Source organism: Hemicordylus capensis, chromosome 2, assembly GCF_027244095.1.
Source record: "Hemicordylus capensis ecotype Gifberg chromosome 2, rHemCap1.1.pri, whole genome shotgun sequence".
Classification (NCBI taxonomy): Eukaryota; Metazoa; Chordata; class Lepidosauria; order Squamata; family Cordylidae; genus Hemicordylus; species Hemicordylus capensis.
Window position 1 is genome coordinate 349,553,229 of NC_069658.1, and position 16,341 is coordinate 349,569,569.

The window sequence follows — 16,341 nt, forward strand, 5'->3', positions numbered from 1 at the left end:
CGGCCAGTCCTGTCCTGTCCTGTGAGATCTTCTCAGGTTGCCCTTCTTTTGGTTTCTGGTCTCAGAGAGGTTCATAGCACTAGGGCCCTTGGAAGGGCTTTTTCTGTTGCTGTCCCTTCACTTTGGAATTCTCCTTCCCCTCTCCCCAGATTCAGTCTGTCTTCTCCCTTTCAGCCTTTAAAACCTTATTGAAGCATTTCTGTTCCACTAGGCATTTGCCTTTTATTTTTATTTTTTAATCTTAGGTGCTATTCTTGCTTTGTACACCACCCTGATTCTGTGGATTGGGTGGTATATTAAATATTTTGAATAAATAAACAAATAAATAAATGCAGTCAGGGTTGTAGTTATAATTGAGTGGATGGGTTCAAAGAACACAGGGGCCCCAGCTTCTCCCCTCCCTATTTTCTTCATTATCTCCCTCACTCTGAGGAGCCGCTAGGAAGCAGGGTGAACACAGGCCCCCTCTCCACTAGCTATGCCCCTGAATATAGAGAATACATTTGTGGGGAGAATTGGGTTAATCCTTTAGTCGGACTAAATTTCAGAATCCAGCTAGGGCGGAGGGACAATTTGAAACAGCCAACAGGATTGTATTGCGGAACTCATGGGTGGGGGAAGAGGGAAGCACTTCTTTTAAATCTCATGTGTAAGTTTAACTGCGTTAGTCTTTTAATTGACACATTAGTCACAACTTACTTGCAAATCCACTACTCTCTGTCTCATAAAAAGGAAACAACTAATATTAAAGCATGCTCACATGTCTATTAGTAGTGCAACTATTCCAGCTAGAACCAGATCCTAAACATTCTCTCAGAGGTAAGTTCAGTGGAACTTACTTTCTAGTCAATAAGCTTTAGATTGCATCCCTTGCAACAGAGATTTTGACTGTGCAAGAAATGTCTGTATTTATCTTGAGGCTCATGCTTCATTGAAATGAACAGATTTTTAAATCTTTTTTATTCAGTGACAAAAATAGGTCTTGTGCAGCAAGCCTCTAAAGCAGAATGGCATGTCCTCCTTGTGTAAATAATAAGCATTGACATACAGTCACTGCGTATCAAGACAGAATGTCCAGTATCAGATATATTAAGATTAAAATGTATACAGTGAGGGAAATAAGTATTTGATCCCCTGCTGATTTTGTCCGTTTGCCCTCTGACACAGAAATGACCAGGCTATAATTGGAATGGTAGGTTTATTGTAGCTGTGAGAGACAGAATAACAACAAACAAACCCTCAAAAGCCCAGTGCCCAAAAGTCAGCGATGGATTTGCATTGTAGTGAGGGAAATAAGTATTCGATCCCCTATCAACCAGCAAGATTTCAGGCTCCCAGGTGTCTTTTCACTATATGCACGTAACGAGCTGAGATGAGGAACACCCTCTGTAAGGGAGTGCTCCTAATCCCAGCTTGTTACAGTACCTGTATAAGACACCTGTCCATAGAAGCAAGCAATCACTCAGCTTCCAAACTCACCACCATGCCCAAGACCAAAGAGCTGTTGAAGGATGTCAGGGACAAGGTTGTAGACCTGCACAAGGCTGGACTGGGCTACAAGACTATCGCCAAGCAGCTTGGTGAGAAGGTGACTACAGTTGGCACGATAACTCGCAAATGGAAGAAACACAAAATAACTGTCAATCTCCCTCGGTCTGGGGCTCCATGCAAGATCTCACCTCGTGGAGTTGCAATGATCATGAGAACGGTGACAAAGCAGCCCAGAACTACACGGGGGGAACTTGTCAATGATCTCAGGGCAGCTGGAACCATAGTCACCAAGAAAACAATTGGTAACACACTACGCTCTGAAGGACTGAAATCTTGCAGTGCCCACAAGGTCCCCCTGCTCAAGGCAGCACATGTACAGGCCCGTCTGCAGTTTGCCAAGGCACATTTGAATGATCCAGAGGAGAACTGGGCGAAAGTGTTGTGGTCAGATGAGCTCTTTGGTATCAACTCAACTCGCCGTGTGTGGAGGAGGAGGAATGCTGCCTATGAGCCCAAGAACACCATCCCCACCATCAAACATGGAGGTGGACACATTATGCTTTGGGGGTGTTTTTCTGCTAAGGGGACAGGACACCTTCACCGCATCGAAGGGACGATGGACGGGACCATGTACCGTCAGATCTTGGGTGAGCACCTCCTTCCCTCAGCCAGGGCATTGAGAATGGGTCGTGGATGGGTATTCCAGCATGACAATGACCCAAAACACACAGCCAAGGCAACAAAGGAGTGGCTCAAGAAGAAGCACATGAAGGTCCTGGAGTGGCCCAGCCAGTCTCCAGACCTTAATCCCATAGAAAATCTGTGGAGGGAGCTGAAGGTTCGGGTTGCCAAACATCAGCCTCGAAACCTTTCTGACTTGGAGAGGATCTGCAAAGAGGAGTGGGACAACATCCCTCCTGGGTTGTGTGCAAACCTGGTGGCCAACTACAAGAAACGTCTGACCTCTGTGATTGCCAACAAGGGTTTTGCCACCAAGTAGTAAGACATCTTTTGTGAAGGGATCGAATACTTATTTCCCGCACTACAATGCAAATCCATTGCTGACTTTTGGGCACTGGGCTTTTGAGGGTTTGTTTGTTGTTATTCCGTCTCTCACAGCTACAATAAACCTACCATTCCAATTATAGCCTGGTCATTTCTGTGTCAGAGAGTAAATGGACAAAATCAGCAGGGGATCAAATACTTATTTCCCTCACTGTAGTTGTCCATAACTGTATTAAACACTGTAATGATAGTACATCGGGCTACCTTTGGAGACTCTTCATTTTGAAACATGGCCACTAGGCTGCTAACTAGAACATAAGAAGAGCCCTGCTGGATCAGGCCCAAGGCCCATCTAGTCCAGCATCCTGTTTCACACAGTGGCCCACCAGATGCCGCTGGAAGCCACAGACAGGAGTTGAGGGCGTGTCCTCTCTCCTGCCATTACTCCCCTGCAACTGGTACTCAGAGGTATCCTGCCTTTTAGGCTGGAGGTGGCCCACAGCCCTCCGACTAGTAGCCATTGATAGACCTCTCCTCCATGAAGTCATCCAAACCCCTCTTAAAGCCAGCCAGGTTGTTGGCTGTCACCACATCCTGTGGCAGAGAGTTCCAGAAGTGGATCACGCGTTGTGTGAAAAAGTAGTTCCGTTTGTTGGTCCTAGACCCCCTGGCAATCAATTTCATGGAGTGACCCCTGGTTCTAGTGTTGTGTGAGAGGGAAAAGAATTTCTCTCTCTCCACTTTCTCCACACCATGCATCATTTTATAGACCTCTATCATGTCTCCCCGCAGTCGTCTTTTTTCTAAACTAAAAAGCCCCAGGTGTTGTAGTCTTGCCTCATAAGAAAGGTGCTCTAGGCCCCTGTTCATCTTGGTTGCCCTCTTCTATACCTTCTCGAGTTCAACAATGGCCCTTTTAAGATGTGGTGACGAGAATTGTACGCAGTACTCCAAGTGTGGTCGCACCATAGTTTTGTATAAGGGCATTATAATGTTAGCCGTTTTATTTTCAATCCCCTTCCTAATGATCCCTAGCATGGAATTGGCCTTTTTTACAGCTGTCACACATTGAGTCAACACTTTCAACAAGCTGTCCACCACGACCCCAAGATCCTTCTCCTGGTCTGTCACCGACAGCTCGGATCCCATAAGCATATACTTGAAGTTGAGGTTTTTCGTCCCAATGTGCATCACTTTACACTTACTAACATTGAACCGCATTTGCCATTTTGTCGCCCACTCACACAGTTTGGAGCGATCCTTTTGGAGCTGCTCACAATCCATTTTGGATTTCACTTCCCGGAAGAGTTTGGTATCATCTGCAAATTTGGCCACATCGTTGCTTACCCCTGCTTCTAGATCATTTATGAATAAATTAAAAAGCACCGGTCCCAGTACAGATCCCTGGGGGACCCCACTTCTCACTTCCCTTCCTTGTGAAAACTCTCCATTTATACCTACCCTCTGTTTCCTGTCTTTCAACCAGTTAGCAATCCACACATGTTCTTGTCCCCTAACTAGGATGTGCCAGTGGAAATATCTCACCAGTGCTTAAACAGCTGCACTTCTTCCTCATCTGTTTCCAGGCACAATTCAAAGGCCGGCATCCTGACTAACAAAGTGCCAATGCTTTGTGAGACATGTCAGTGCAGTAGATGAGTTCCAAACACAGCACTGGTGCTCACGAGGAGCAGGGGAGAGAATTCAGATGACATCCCTTGTTCTGTGTCACCCGTATGTCCCTAAGAGCCACATGACATTCAGTGACATATTGCAATGTGAGGAAAAGCACTTCTGGTGGAACAGGAGGTCACGGAAATATGCCTTCCACTGCAGGAGTGCCATTGCTGAGTTAGTCAACTGTGTCCAAAGCAGCTGTGTTAGTCAGGATGTCAACTGGTATGCTGGTGATGGGACCCTATATCAGGCTGCCTACACACTGAGGTTTCCATTAGGGACTCTCTTCTGGGTGCCCCCACCCTTTGAAGTGAAATTGATGGTGACTGAAGAGAAGGAACAATATGTGGAGTGCTCTCTCTGGGGAGGCTAATCTGGTGCCTATTCTGATGCCATTCTGGCACCAGGAGAAGACCTTTTGGTTTTCCCAGAGTTTAAAAAAATATTAAAACTAGGTAGACACAAAGGCTAATCACATGACCAGGGGCGGGCGAGTGGGCAGGCAGGAGGGAAGTCTGTACTGAACTTACCTCCCCCCACAATGATCTCCTCAATCAATCTTTATCAAGGTCATAGACCAGCATAAAGTATAAGGGTGATTACATGTTAAAAGTGAGAGTAGATAAAAAGTGATTAAATATAAAACAAAACATACTAATATTAAACGGACTCAAAATAGTAGATAATACACCAAAAGCATGAGGGCCTAAAAGCCTGAGAAGTAATAAAAGTTGTAAAAATGCATGAAAGGCATAAAGGGGGGGCATAAAAATGGATGTTAAAAGATTAGAAGACTTGAGAAGACAGAAATACATAAAAGCCTGAGTAATAAAACTGAAAAACAGCCAGATTGAAGGTTATAAGGAACAGTTTAAAAAGTGGGGGGGGAGGTGTGTGAGCAATTGTAGGGCTCACCCAGAGTCACCGAGAGTCAGATTAAGACTGATAGGACTCACTGCCTGTCTTCCGCTGACGAATGATGATCACAGCAGCACAGTACCTGGCGACACTATATGTGATGGCAGGCTTAGAGTCAGAGTAGCAAGGAGCTGTAGAATTGGCTCGGACAGCCTGGATACTTGCTGAGCAATGGAAGGATGAGGAAGGCGCGAATGTCTCTATAGAATAAACAGTAGTGGAGAACATGCTCAGTAGTTTGATCTGCCCTAGGTCACAGGGGCATAGTCGCTCTGCACATGGTGTCCTTCTATAACATCTTTCTAGCACTGCTGAAGGGCTATGCCATGACTGCGAGCCAAGGTGAACTCCATTCTGTGCTTTGGAACCTCCAGTTGGGTGAGATATGCTGCTGGAAGATGATCTCCTTGCCCTACCTGCTGCTTCCTGGCCACATGGCTCAGCTGCGCACACAAGTGCTCTTGGGAGCCACACGGCTTTTTGTCCTGGCCTCCAGGAGTCCATTCATCCCGATGGTTCAATGGGAGATTCCCCCATCAGACAGGCACGCTAGGCATCCATCTCTGTGTCTGCTTGGGCTTCTTGCAGCCCGAGCAAACACATTATCCCAGCCATCAGGTTAAGAGTGCACTTGTGCCATTAACCCTGTCTAAAGGCCAGGTCAAAAAGGCAGGTTAGGCACCACGTCAGCACCAGGATCCACCTTGATACCAGTGCTGCAGGGGCGTAACTATAATAGGGTATGGGGAGACAGTTGTCTGGGGACCCACTGCCTTGGGGGGGGGGGGGCAGAGGGAAGTCACATGACTGACTCCCCCAACTATGCACCCGCCTAGGCTTCCTTCAGTTGTATTCATCCTCCAAAACAGGTGTGAGTATTAAGACCTGGAGCTACCGAACAGCATGTCTTTCTCTAGGACCATTAAACGACTTGCATGGTCCACAATTTACAAAACCTTTTAAAAAATAATTTAGGATGATGTTCTATTGTGGCACATAGGAGATATGTGTATAGATAGATAGAGATAGAGATAGAGATTTGGATAGATATATAAATAAATATTTTACTATGCTTTTTGTTACCACTCTTCAGCCTCATTTAAGATTTCTTTACTTCATGAGCTGAAGCTTCGGGGGGGGGGGGGGCATTTTAAAATCTTGTCTCTGGGCCCACTCCAACCTTGCTACGCCCCTGCAGTACTGCACACATAAGCAGCTTAACCCAGGCTGAGCAGCCCTAGCCTGGTTTAGGCTGCTTGTGAGATCAGTCTTAGAGAATTAAACACTCTAAGACAATGTGAATGTGACTGAACTTAGTGCTATGCTGTGCTGTGCTGGGATGCAATGCTGTAATAACGATACCCCCATGGGAAAGCATTTCAAAGCAGCTTATTCATTTAAATTCAGTCATGAAATAGGTAATACATATCTTCAAAGTGAACTGAATAATACTGCCTATATGTAATTATTATGCTCTGGTTTCAAATGTTTAGTTAATTTGTTCATTTTAATTGGCCAGTCATATTCTTAGATAACTTTCACACAAACAAGATTAAGGGATTGTGAATGCCGTTAAATATCTTCTTACAAATATATTTATCTTTTGGTCAGGAGGTTTAAACAATCACAAAGCCTAATAGATTTTAGCCCTAACTCCTGGTCATTAATTTTGACATGCAAAATGTACCTTGAAAATACTATGAGGCTGTTCACACGAGCAGCCCTACCCAGGCTTGGGCACCCCTACCTGGGTAGGGCTGCTCATGTGAAACATCAGGATCAAGGCTGATCCCGGCTCTGCCTTCCTGGGTAGCCCAGAGATTTACCCAGGCTTCTACCTGGCTTAATGGGCGTGAGTGTGCCCTTTTACCCAGGTAAGGGGTGATGTGCTCAGACTGTATGCACCCCCAGCATACACAATGACGAGCATGTAGAGTGCCTAACTCATGGGGGAATCCCTCAATGCACCACGCTCAATGCACCACACTGTATTGTAGGATATATGGTGGCTGGGACACATTTTCCAGGGCTCCAGAACACTGTGCTGTGTAGCTATGGTCGCCACTGGATCATCTGCTCTCCCACGCCCCCACCTGCCCTCCTCATCCCAAGAGAAGGTCGTGTGAATGACCTTATTATGTATATGAACTAAATATTCTTAAGAAAGAAGTGTACATTTAAAATAATACTATACATTTCACTATCTAGGGTAATTTGCACAATAAAAATATTGTGCCATCAATTTTTAAAACCCTCAGTAAATGGAGAGCTTTCCCTTCTTTTACTTCTAAAAAGTGCAGGCAGTAATATAAAATTTAAGTGTAACAGATAAAGATGCCTAACAACGTAACTCCCACCTTTGCATTTATATTAATCAGTAATATTTAAAGGCAGCTAATACAAAGCTCTGTGTCCTAATTAAATCAAATCTATTCTTCCATCCTCTGATGAAGAGAATAAGGTTGTTCATACAAGGAGGGCCGGCAAGGGGAAGACAGGATAACACTTTATTTCACCCCAGATGATCCAGCAACGATCCCAGTCATGCAGCTCATGTGCCCACATGACTGGCACTGCATAAGAACCACCCTGCTGGATCAGGCCCAAGGCCCATCTAGTCCAGCATCCTGTTTCAAACAGTGGCCCACCAGATGCCTCTGGGAAGCCCACAGGGAAGAGGTGAGGGTATGCCCTCTCTCTTGCTGTTGCTCCGCTGCAACTGGTACTGAGAGGCATCTTGCCTCTGAAGCTGGAGGTGGCCCAGCCTCCACAGCCACCAGACTAGCAGACCTTTAAGCAGGCCTGTCCTCCCTGAATTTGGCTAAGCCCCTTTTAAGGTAATGGCCATCGCTTCTCAGCCTTTTGGCTAAGATCAAGTGTGTGTGTAATGGCCATCACCACATCCCATGGCATCCCGTGACAGAGTTCCATAGATTTATTACATACTGTGTGAAAAAGTACTTCCTTTTGTTGGTCATAAAAGTCCCAGCCTTCAGTTTCATGAGATGACCCCTGGTTCTAGTGTTGCGAGAGAGGGAGAAAAAATTCTCTCTGTCCATTCTCTCTACTCCATGCATAATTTTATAAACCTTTATCATGTCTCCCCATAGTCACCTCTTTTCCAAACTAAAAAGCCCCCCATGCTATAGCCTTTCCTCATAAGGAAGATGCCCCTGGTCATCTTGGTTGTCCCCTTCTACACCTTCTCCAGTTCTACACTGTCGTCCTTAAAATACGGTGACCAGAAATGCATACAGTACTCCAAATGTGGCCACACCATAGATTTGTATAATGGCATTGTAATATTAACATTTTAATTTTCAATACCCTTCCTAACTATTCCTAGCATGGAATTTGCCTTTTTTACAGCTGCCACACACTGAGTCAACACTTTCAACGAGCTGTCCTCCATGACCCCAAGGTCTCTCTCCTGGTCAGTCATCGACAGCTCAGACCCCATCAGTGTATATGTGAAGTTGGTTTAGCGAGGGGGTGTGTGCCCCAATATGCATCATTTTACACTTGCTTACATTAAACCGCATTTGCCATTTTTTTGCCCACTCCCCCAGTTTGGAAAGATCCTTTTGGAGCTCCTCACAAGCTGCTTTGGATTTCACTGCCTTAAATAGTTTAGTGCTATCTTCAGATTTGGCCACTTTGCAGCTTACCTCAACTTCTAGATCATTTATGAACAAGTTAAAGAGTAATGGTCCCAGTACAGATCCATGAAGGACCCCACTTCTTACTTCCCTCCATTATGAAAACTGTCAATCTATTCCTACCCTCTGTTTCCTGTCCAACCAGTGACCAATCCACACATGAACCTGTCCCCTTATCCCATGACTGCAAAGTTTACTCAGTTTGGTGGGGCACTTTGTCAAAAGCTTTTTGGAAATCCAATTATACCATGTCAACTGGATACCATTTATCCACATCCTGTTGATACTCTCAAAGAATTTCCAAAAGGTTAATGAGGCAAGACCGTTGCAGAAGCCATGCTGGTTCTCTTTCAGCAAGGCCTGTTCTTCATGCTGCATGGCTGCCATGAGCCACACAGCATTCTGGAGGCAAGGAAAATTCATCCCAGGCCCCAGATATCCCACAATGCACCACACAATGAGCATGGTGCATACAGGTATTCCCCTGTGAGTCAGGTGCTCTATGCGCTCTGCTCTGTGTCTGCTAGTGCTACGTGAAGCCTGAGCATACACAAAACCCTGCACCTCGGTAAAAGGAGGGGCTTATCTAGGGTGGGGCAGGCAGGGCATGTGCCCTTGGCGCCACTTGAAGGGGGGTGCCATTTTTTTAAATTACTTTTTTTAAATGGCCACTGAAAACAAAATGGCCACCACACATGCTCAAATGGCCTCTGTGAGGCCCTAGGCCATGCCAGGCCTTGCAGATGCCATTTAAGCATGCATGGTGGCCATTTTCTTTTCAGCAGCCATTTTTTTAAAAAAATAATTGTTTTTAAAAATGGCCACCGCACATGCTCAATTTTCCCTTCGAGCCCCTAGAGGCCAGCAGGGTAGGGGGAACCTTTGCAGACCACCCCCCATGGCCTTTAAATTCAATATAAGTCACTTTACACATATTCCATTTGGCACTATGTACAGAGAATCAGGGCTTGTGAGTACTGAGCTGAAGCTTATGAGCTAGGATTTTATTTATTTGATCTTACTTTGCTTCTTGTGATAAGTGAGTTAAATGTGATGTCTTAATAATATGGCTATTAATGATGAATTTGTCTTTAAATCAGTGTGAAACCTTAGTATTAAGTCCCACTGGAAGTTTCTTGCTCTCTTTCTCTCATTTTAACTGTCTTCCTCAAATACTAGAACATATTCCAAGCAGTGACACAGTTTACTCTGCATGTCCTTTAATTATTTTCAGAGTATCTGGGAAAAGTCAAATTCTCCATTTATTTTTACAACTTATGTAATAGTGATGCTACAATGCATAGTAAAGAATTAGACAGGCACTTCTGTTTAGTTTTCCAAGTACACCTCCACATAGTATTTGGGTATTTCATGAGCCCCAGCATGCTGAAATTGTTGTTTTCCAGCATTTTTTGGTCTGGCTACATCCACTGCTAAATAGTTTTTGAAATATTAAAAGATTAATGAGCTTGAGTCATATTTTTGAGCTGATATTATGGTAAAGTTATCTGAAAGATGGGTGTCAGAAGTTTGGACAGGGGGTGCAATTTCAGTGCTTGCCCTAGGTGCTATTTTCCCTAGGCACGCAATTTCAGTGCTTGCCCTAGGCTCTATTTTCCCTAGATACGCCTCTGGGTAAAAGGCCGGGTGAAATTCCCAGGCTATCCAGAGAGGCAGTGCCAGGATCAGCTTCGATCCCAGTGCTTCACATGAGCAGCCCTACCTAGGTAGGGCTGCCCAAGGTGGGTAGGGCTGCTTGTGTGAACATCCTTGATATCTTGAGGAGAAAATCTGCACATAACAGGCTTATGGCTGCAATAAAAGTAAACAAACAAACAAACATAACTCCACACAAATTGTCTTTTACCAAAAAGAGACATAACATATCAGAAAACATAGAACTGAAGGAGGTGCATCAATAAAGGGTACCATTAATTGGAAGTCTAGAGGTTTTATACACTTGGCATTTGAGAAATAATGAGAATCAACTGCATTAGTAGATGTGGGAGAGAAAATCAATGAGAACACTACTGTGAGCATTTCTGTCTTACTTGAAACAAAGCACTCCAATATTTTTTCTCCTGAAAAACAGTAATTGTTCCTTTTATATAATTCGCAGGCATCACTATCCTGAAAGGAGTTTGTAAAAATTACTGAGGCAGGTAATAGGAGAGCAGATACGCTAAACAAAGAATTTTCCACTATGTAGTTCGTGACAGAGCTCATTAAAAAGGAAAAAGAAAGAAATCTTGCTTGAGCAAGAAAACTGCAAGGAGGAGAAATGTGATTTTTCTCAGTGGAAAATATTTTAAATTTTTTTCTTCATGCCCTTATAAAGGAAGAAAGGGAGAATGAAATGCCTGTGTGCATTTCTTCATACTTCAAGATGGGTGGCTGTTTGAAGGCCTGCTGAAAGGAAAGCTGAAAACCAGAATTCAACTATTGTGGTTATCATCAAAACAATTCAAACGCAGGTCTTCAAGAAATGCAAAATCCTTTGGTTAGACATATCAAGAATGCACAATTTCTCAGAACCAAGACAGACCAAACATGCAGTGAATTACAAACACATGTCTGGAGACTTGCCCCAACACTGGCATTTTGTGATAAAGCTTAACTCAGAATTAATGCTCTTACAAAAAGGCAAAGGACCATCTTTTTGTAACCCAGCATTTATTATATTAGCTACTATCACAGTGAAACAGCATATTCCTTGAAGCACTTGGAGCAAAATTCACTTTCTGTTAATACTCCAGGAAGTACTCCTGCACAAATTCCTTTGAAATTAGAAGACGCTCTTGAAGCACAACCATTCTTACATATCCCTCATTTGTTTCAGTGGAGCATGTGCAGGAGAACTACTGAAAAAAACTGTGTCCTTAATGGGAATGGTGCATGGTGCCTGCCTGTAGGCATCAATAATGGGGAAAAATGGCTGGGGAAGTTGAACCCCCAAGAACCCCCAAGATCCATCTGCATGGCTTTATCCCATGGTTCAAGGGCTTTAATGCTGGACAGGAAGAAGCACCTCTCAAAAAACTAGTCTGATCACTGAGTTAAATACTCAGTGTGAAATTCACAGAAAGAAACCCATCATTACACACACACACACACAGGAAAAGTGGGCTTTCTGCTAGATTATTCTTCATAACATATACACTCTAATCCTGCTAACTGGTCATAGTTATAGTAGTAATGGTAATAATGATAGGTTTGTTTACTTACATTTTTCTGCCACCTCTTGTACTTGGACTGCAGGGCAGTGAACAATAAATTAGAAATGACAAATAAAACCATCAAAGTGTCATTAAAAGTCATCATCATCTCTTTTTCTTTTCTTTTTTACATTCATATCTCACCTTTCATCCAGGGAATTCTGAGCATTATAAATAAGGCTCAGGCTATCTCTCATCCAGACACTGACCTAAACTGCTCATCTGCAACAACATGGCTTCAGGCTACTGGCCCTGGGCCAGTAGGCCTTGGACCTATTAATTAATAATTGATAGTTTTTTTAAAAAAAGAAAAAAAGTTGTTATTGTGGTCTAGGGGTGTACATTCATTTTCAGAAGAAATGTGAGCCAAATGAGACTCATGTGGTTCAGTGCCCATTTGTTCTGAAACAAACATGCTGGGAACCATTCATATGACTATCAATGATATCCATATTCATGTGTATGAATGAGTATGATTGGGGTCAGAATCCATTCATATCCATTCACTAGGTGGAGGGGCAATTAAAAGAAAACATCTTTTACAAGTAGATTTCATTGCTACCTATGTTGTTGGTGGCAGGATCACAACTCTGTAGCCACTTCTTGAACACCCATTTGCCCTGGGTCCCAGGGCAGTGTAGGTAACAAAAAATAGCCCCTGCCATTTTTCATGGTGTTTCATGGAGCCAAGGTGTTTAAAAAAAAAAATCAGTGTCAAGGATAATATTGTATCCTGGGGACAAATGGCTATTCAAGATGGCACTGCTAGGAGCAGTCACCACTGACCTAGGCCAAAAACTACTTGTAGATCCCCCCGCTTTTTAATTAATGAAAACTCAAACAAAGGGAACTGTGAAAACAAATCAGGAGGACCCTCCAAATGGGTCCTGAAACAAAAAGAGGGGTGTTTCCTAGAATGGGGGAGGAAGGGATTTCTGAAAACAAGTGGTGCTCTGAATAAAAATAATGCCTCCATACATGGCGGCATTTTACTGTCTAGAAGGCTACTGCAAAGAAATTAGAAAACCACTGAGACACAGAGAAACAATATCATCACCATGTATGTAATGGCAAGGGGGTAAATTTATATATTTAAGTACTGTTCTAACTAGTAGAACAGTTCAACAATGGAAAGTGTTGACTAGGGAAGCTGACTAGGAACATCTGTTTGGGATAACAAGTCATGTCACATCTGCTTTATTCCATGGGGGTTGTACTAAATGGCCCCTGAGATTCCTTCCCAGAAAATTTTAGATTCACAGTTAATGTGCATAGTTTTCATGGCAAGCTGTCATTTGTAAAGGCTCACTTCACCCTAACTTAAAGACTCTTCATAAATAATGCCAATGAAATACACCCAATTGCACAAATAAACCAAAGTCTTTCTCTCGGTGCCGGCAGATTCTTAAAATTATTCTTCTAGCATGGGCCCATTTTCCTGCATAGTGTTATGCTTCAAGGAACTGATCATACATGTGCATATGATTAACTTCATCCATTCGAAGCCATAAAAGTCCGTGACACTTCCCTGTCTATGGAAATGAGATTTTTTTCCCCTCTAGTGTTTGTAGCACTGGATCTCTAGTCCTTATTTTGCTACTCCCTGGAGTACCAGAAACCTTATGGAGATTGAGGAGAAATGTTATAGACACGCACCATCCTTCTCTCATATCTGCACCTCTTTTCCACAGCTGCGTGGTCCTAATCTAAAGCAGTCTGAACATGAAACAATAAGAAAAAACAATATCCATCTTCTGAATTGGTTTAATCTTAGTTCAGAAGATTCAGTTGGCGGGGGGTGAATCTTGTGCCTTCCTTGTTGTCAGTTTGGGAACAGTAGATCTCTTCTCATTAAAACAGGAACATCTGCCTATCACATAATGTAAGCAACTATGAAACCGTTTTTACAGGTTTGATACAGGGATGACTAGCAAGCACACACTTAACACAAAGAGAAAAACTATAAACAACGCTGGAGAAAAGCACTACTGGGGGCAAATATAGGATAGGGAGATATTTGCAATGCCACTTAGGCTGGAACCAGACATGGCAGCAACGGACCTTTTGATTGAGACGTTGACTTCCCCAATCACATACAAAGCAGAAGCCCCCTAGCTTGTGGGGCTGTGGCTGCCCTGCAGGTGAGTCTGTGTCAGATCAGGGCCAGAGGGGGTGAGTCAGCAGGTCCTGAGGGTCAGCTGCTTAGAGTAGCCATCTTTCTGGGCTTATAAAAGGACTGCTGCACTGTGTCAGAGGGCCTGCCACCGGCAGGGTCACCGCTGAAGGGGCAACACCAAAGGGGGTCACCCCTTTGGGGGAGCCACTTCAGGGGGCAATGAGGGCGAGGGCCTGGTGAAAATTTTTGGCTTCTGTTGTTGTTTTTAGATCCTGGGTGTTTCAGATGTGTCTTGGTTTGTCTGGGGATGGAGATGGGTGTGTGTCCACTAACTGTGGGATGGCTATTCCAGTGGTGGTGGGGAATAGAGGAAGTAAAGTTGGCAGGTCAGCATGTCGTTGCAGGGGAAGGGAAATCAGAAATCTATTAGCTGTTTCCCCTTTCGGCTGCCCTGCCATCTCTTTGACCTTGGGGAGCAGTGCCAACCTCCCACAGACTCTCACCTTACTCTGCTGTAATGCCAATTCTGTCCAGAATAAGTCAGAAACTATCCATGATTTGATTCTGGATGAAGGGGCAGACCTGGTATGTATTACAGAGACTTGGTTGGGGGAGGCTGGTGGCCCAGTCTGATCCCAGCTTCTCCCTCCAGGGTATTCTGTTGAGCAGTGGATGCGGGGACATGGGCGGGGAGGTGGAGTGGCTGTGGTCTATAAGAATAACCTTTCCCTTACCAGGATCCCTGTGGAAGTGTCTGGACATATTGAATGTGTGTACCTAAGTTTGGGGACAAAGGATAGACTGGGACTTCTCTTGGTGTACCGGTCACCCCACTGCCCAGTGGAGTCTCTAACTGAGCTAACGAACTTGGTCTCGGGTTTGGCGTTGGTGTCTCCCAGGCTTGTGGTGCTGGGGGACTTCAATGTGCACTATGGGACCAATTTGTCTGGGGCGGCTCAGGAGTTCATAGCGGCCATGACAACTATGTGCCTATCCCAAAGGGTCTCGGGACCGATGTACATTGCAGGTCACACGCTTAATCTGGTCTTTCACTCTGATCCTGTGATTCCCCCATTGTCATGGACAGACCACCATCTGGTTAAGGTTGGACTCACAGTCACACCCCACCTTCGCAGGGGCAGGGGGCCCATTAGAATGATCCACCCGAGAAGGTTATTGGATCCAATAGGGTTCCAAGAAGCCTTGGAGGGATTTAGTGTTGGCTCTGCCAGTGATCCTGTTGATGCCCTGGTGGAGAACTGGAACAGCAAGCTCACTAGGGCAGTAAACATGATCGCACCTAAGTGTCCTCTCCAACCCGCTTCAAAATTGGCCCCTTGGTATACAAAAGATCTACAGGGGCTGAAGCGGCGAAGTAGATGACTGGAGCGCAAGTGGAGGAAGACTCGAATCCTACAGATTACAACATAGAGCACATTTGAAGATATATGCTCTGGCTATCAAGGTGGCAAAGAAGCGATTCTTTTTGGCCCATATTGCATCCACAAGTTCACGTCTGGCGGAGTTGTCCAGAGTTGTGAGTGGGCTAGTGAGTGCCCCTCAGGGGCGTAACTATAATAGGGCAAGGGGAGACAGTTGTCTGGGGGCCCACTGCCTTAGGGGGGCCCCCAGAGGCAAGTCACATGACTGATTCCCCAGCCACGCACCCACCCGGGCTTCATTCAGTTGTATTCATCCTCCAAAATTTATGGGAGTGTTAAGACCTGGAGCTACCAGAACAGCATGTCTTTCTCTAGGACCATGAAATGACTTGCGTCGTCCAAAATTTACAAAACCTTAAAAAAAATAATTTAGGATGATGTTCTATTGTGGCACGTAGGTTATATATATAACTCTGCTTTTTGTTACCACTATTCAGCCTCATTTAAGATTTTTTTACTTCATGAGCTGAGCTTCAGTGGGGTGGGGGGTGGGCATTTAAAAATCTTGTCTCTGGGCCCACTCCAACCTTGCTACACCCCTGGTGCCCCTCCTTCCTTGATTCAGAATTTGGAACCATCTATTACCCACTGTGATGTTTTTAATTATTTCTTTGTGGATAAAATCTCTCATATTCTGGCCGACTTGGATTCAAACTTCACAATTACTGCAGTGTCTGAATTGGAGGTGTCCAGCAACTCCTCTTATGTGGTTAGGCTGGATCAGTTTCAGTTTGTGACTCGTGAGGATGTGGACTGCTTGGAGTGATGCGGCCTACCACCTGTTCTCTTGACCCTTGCCCAACGTGGCTAATACTATC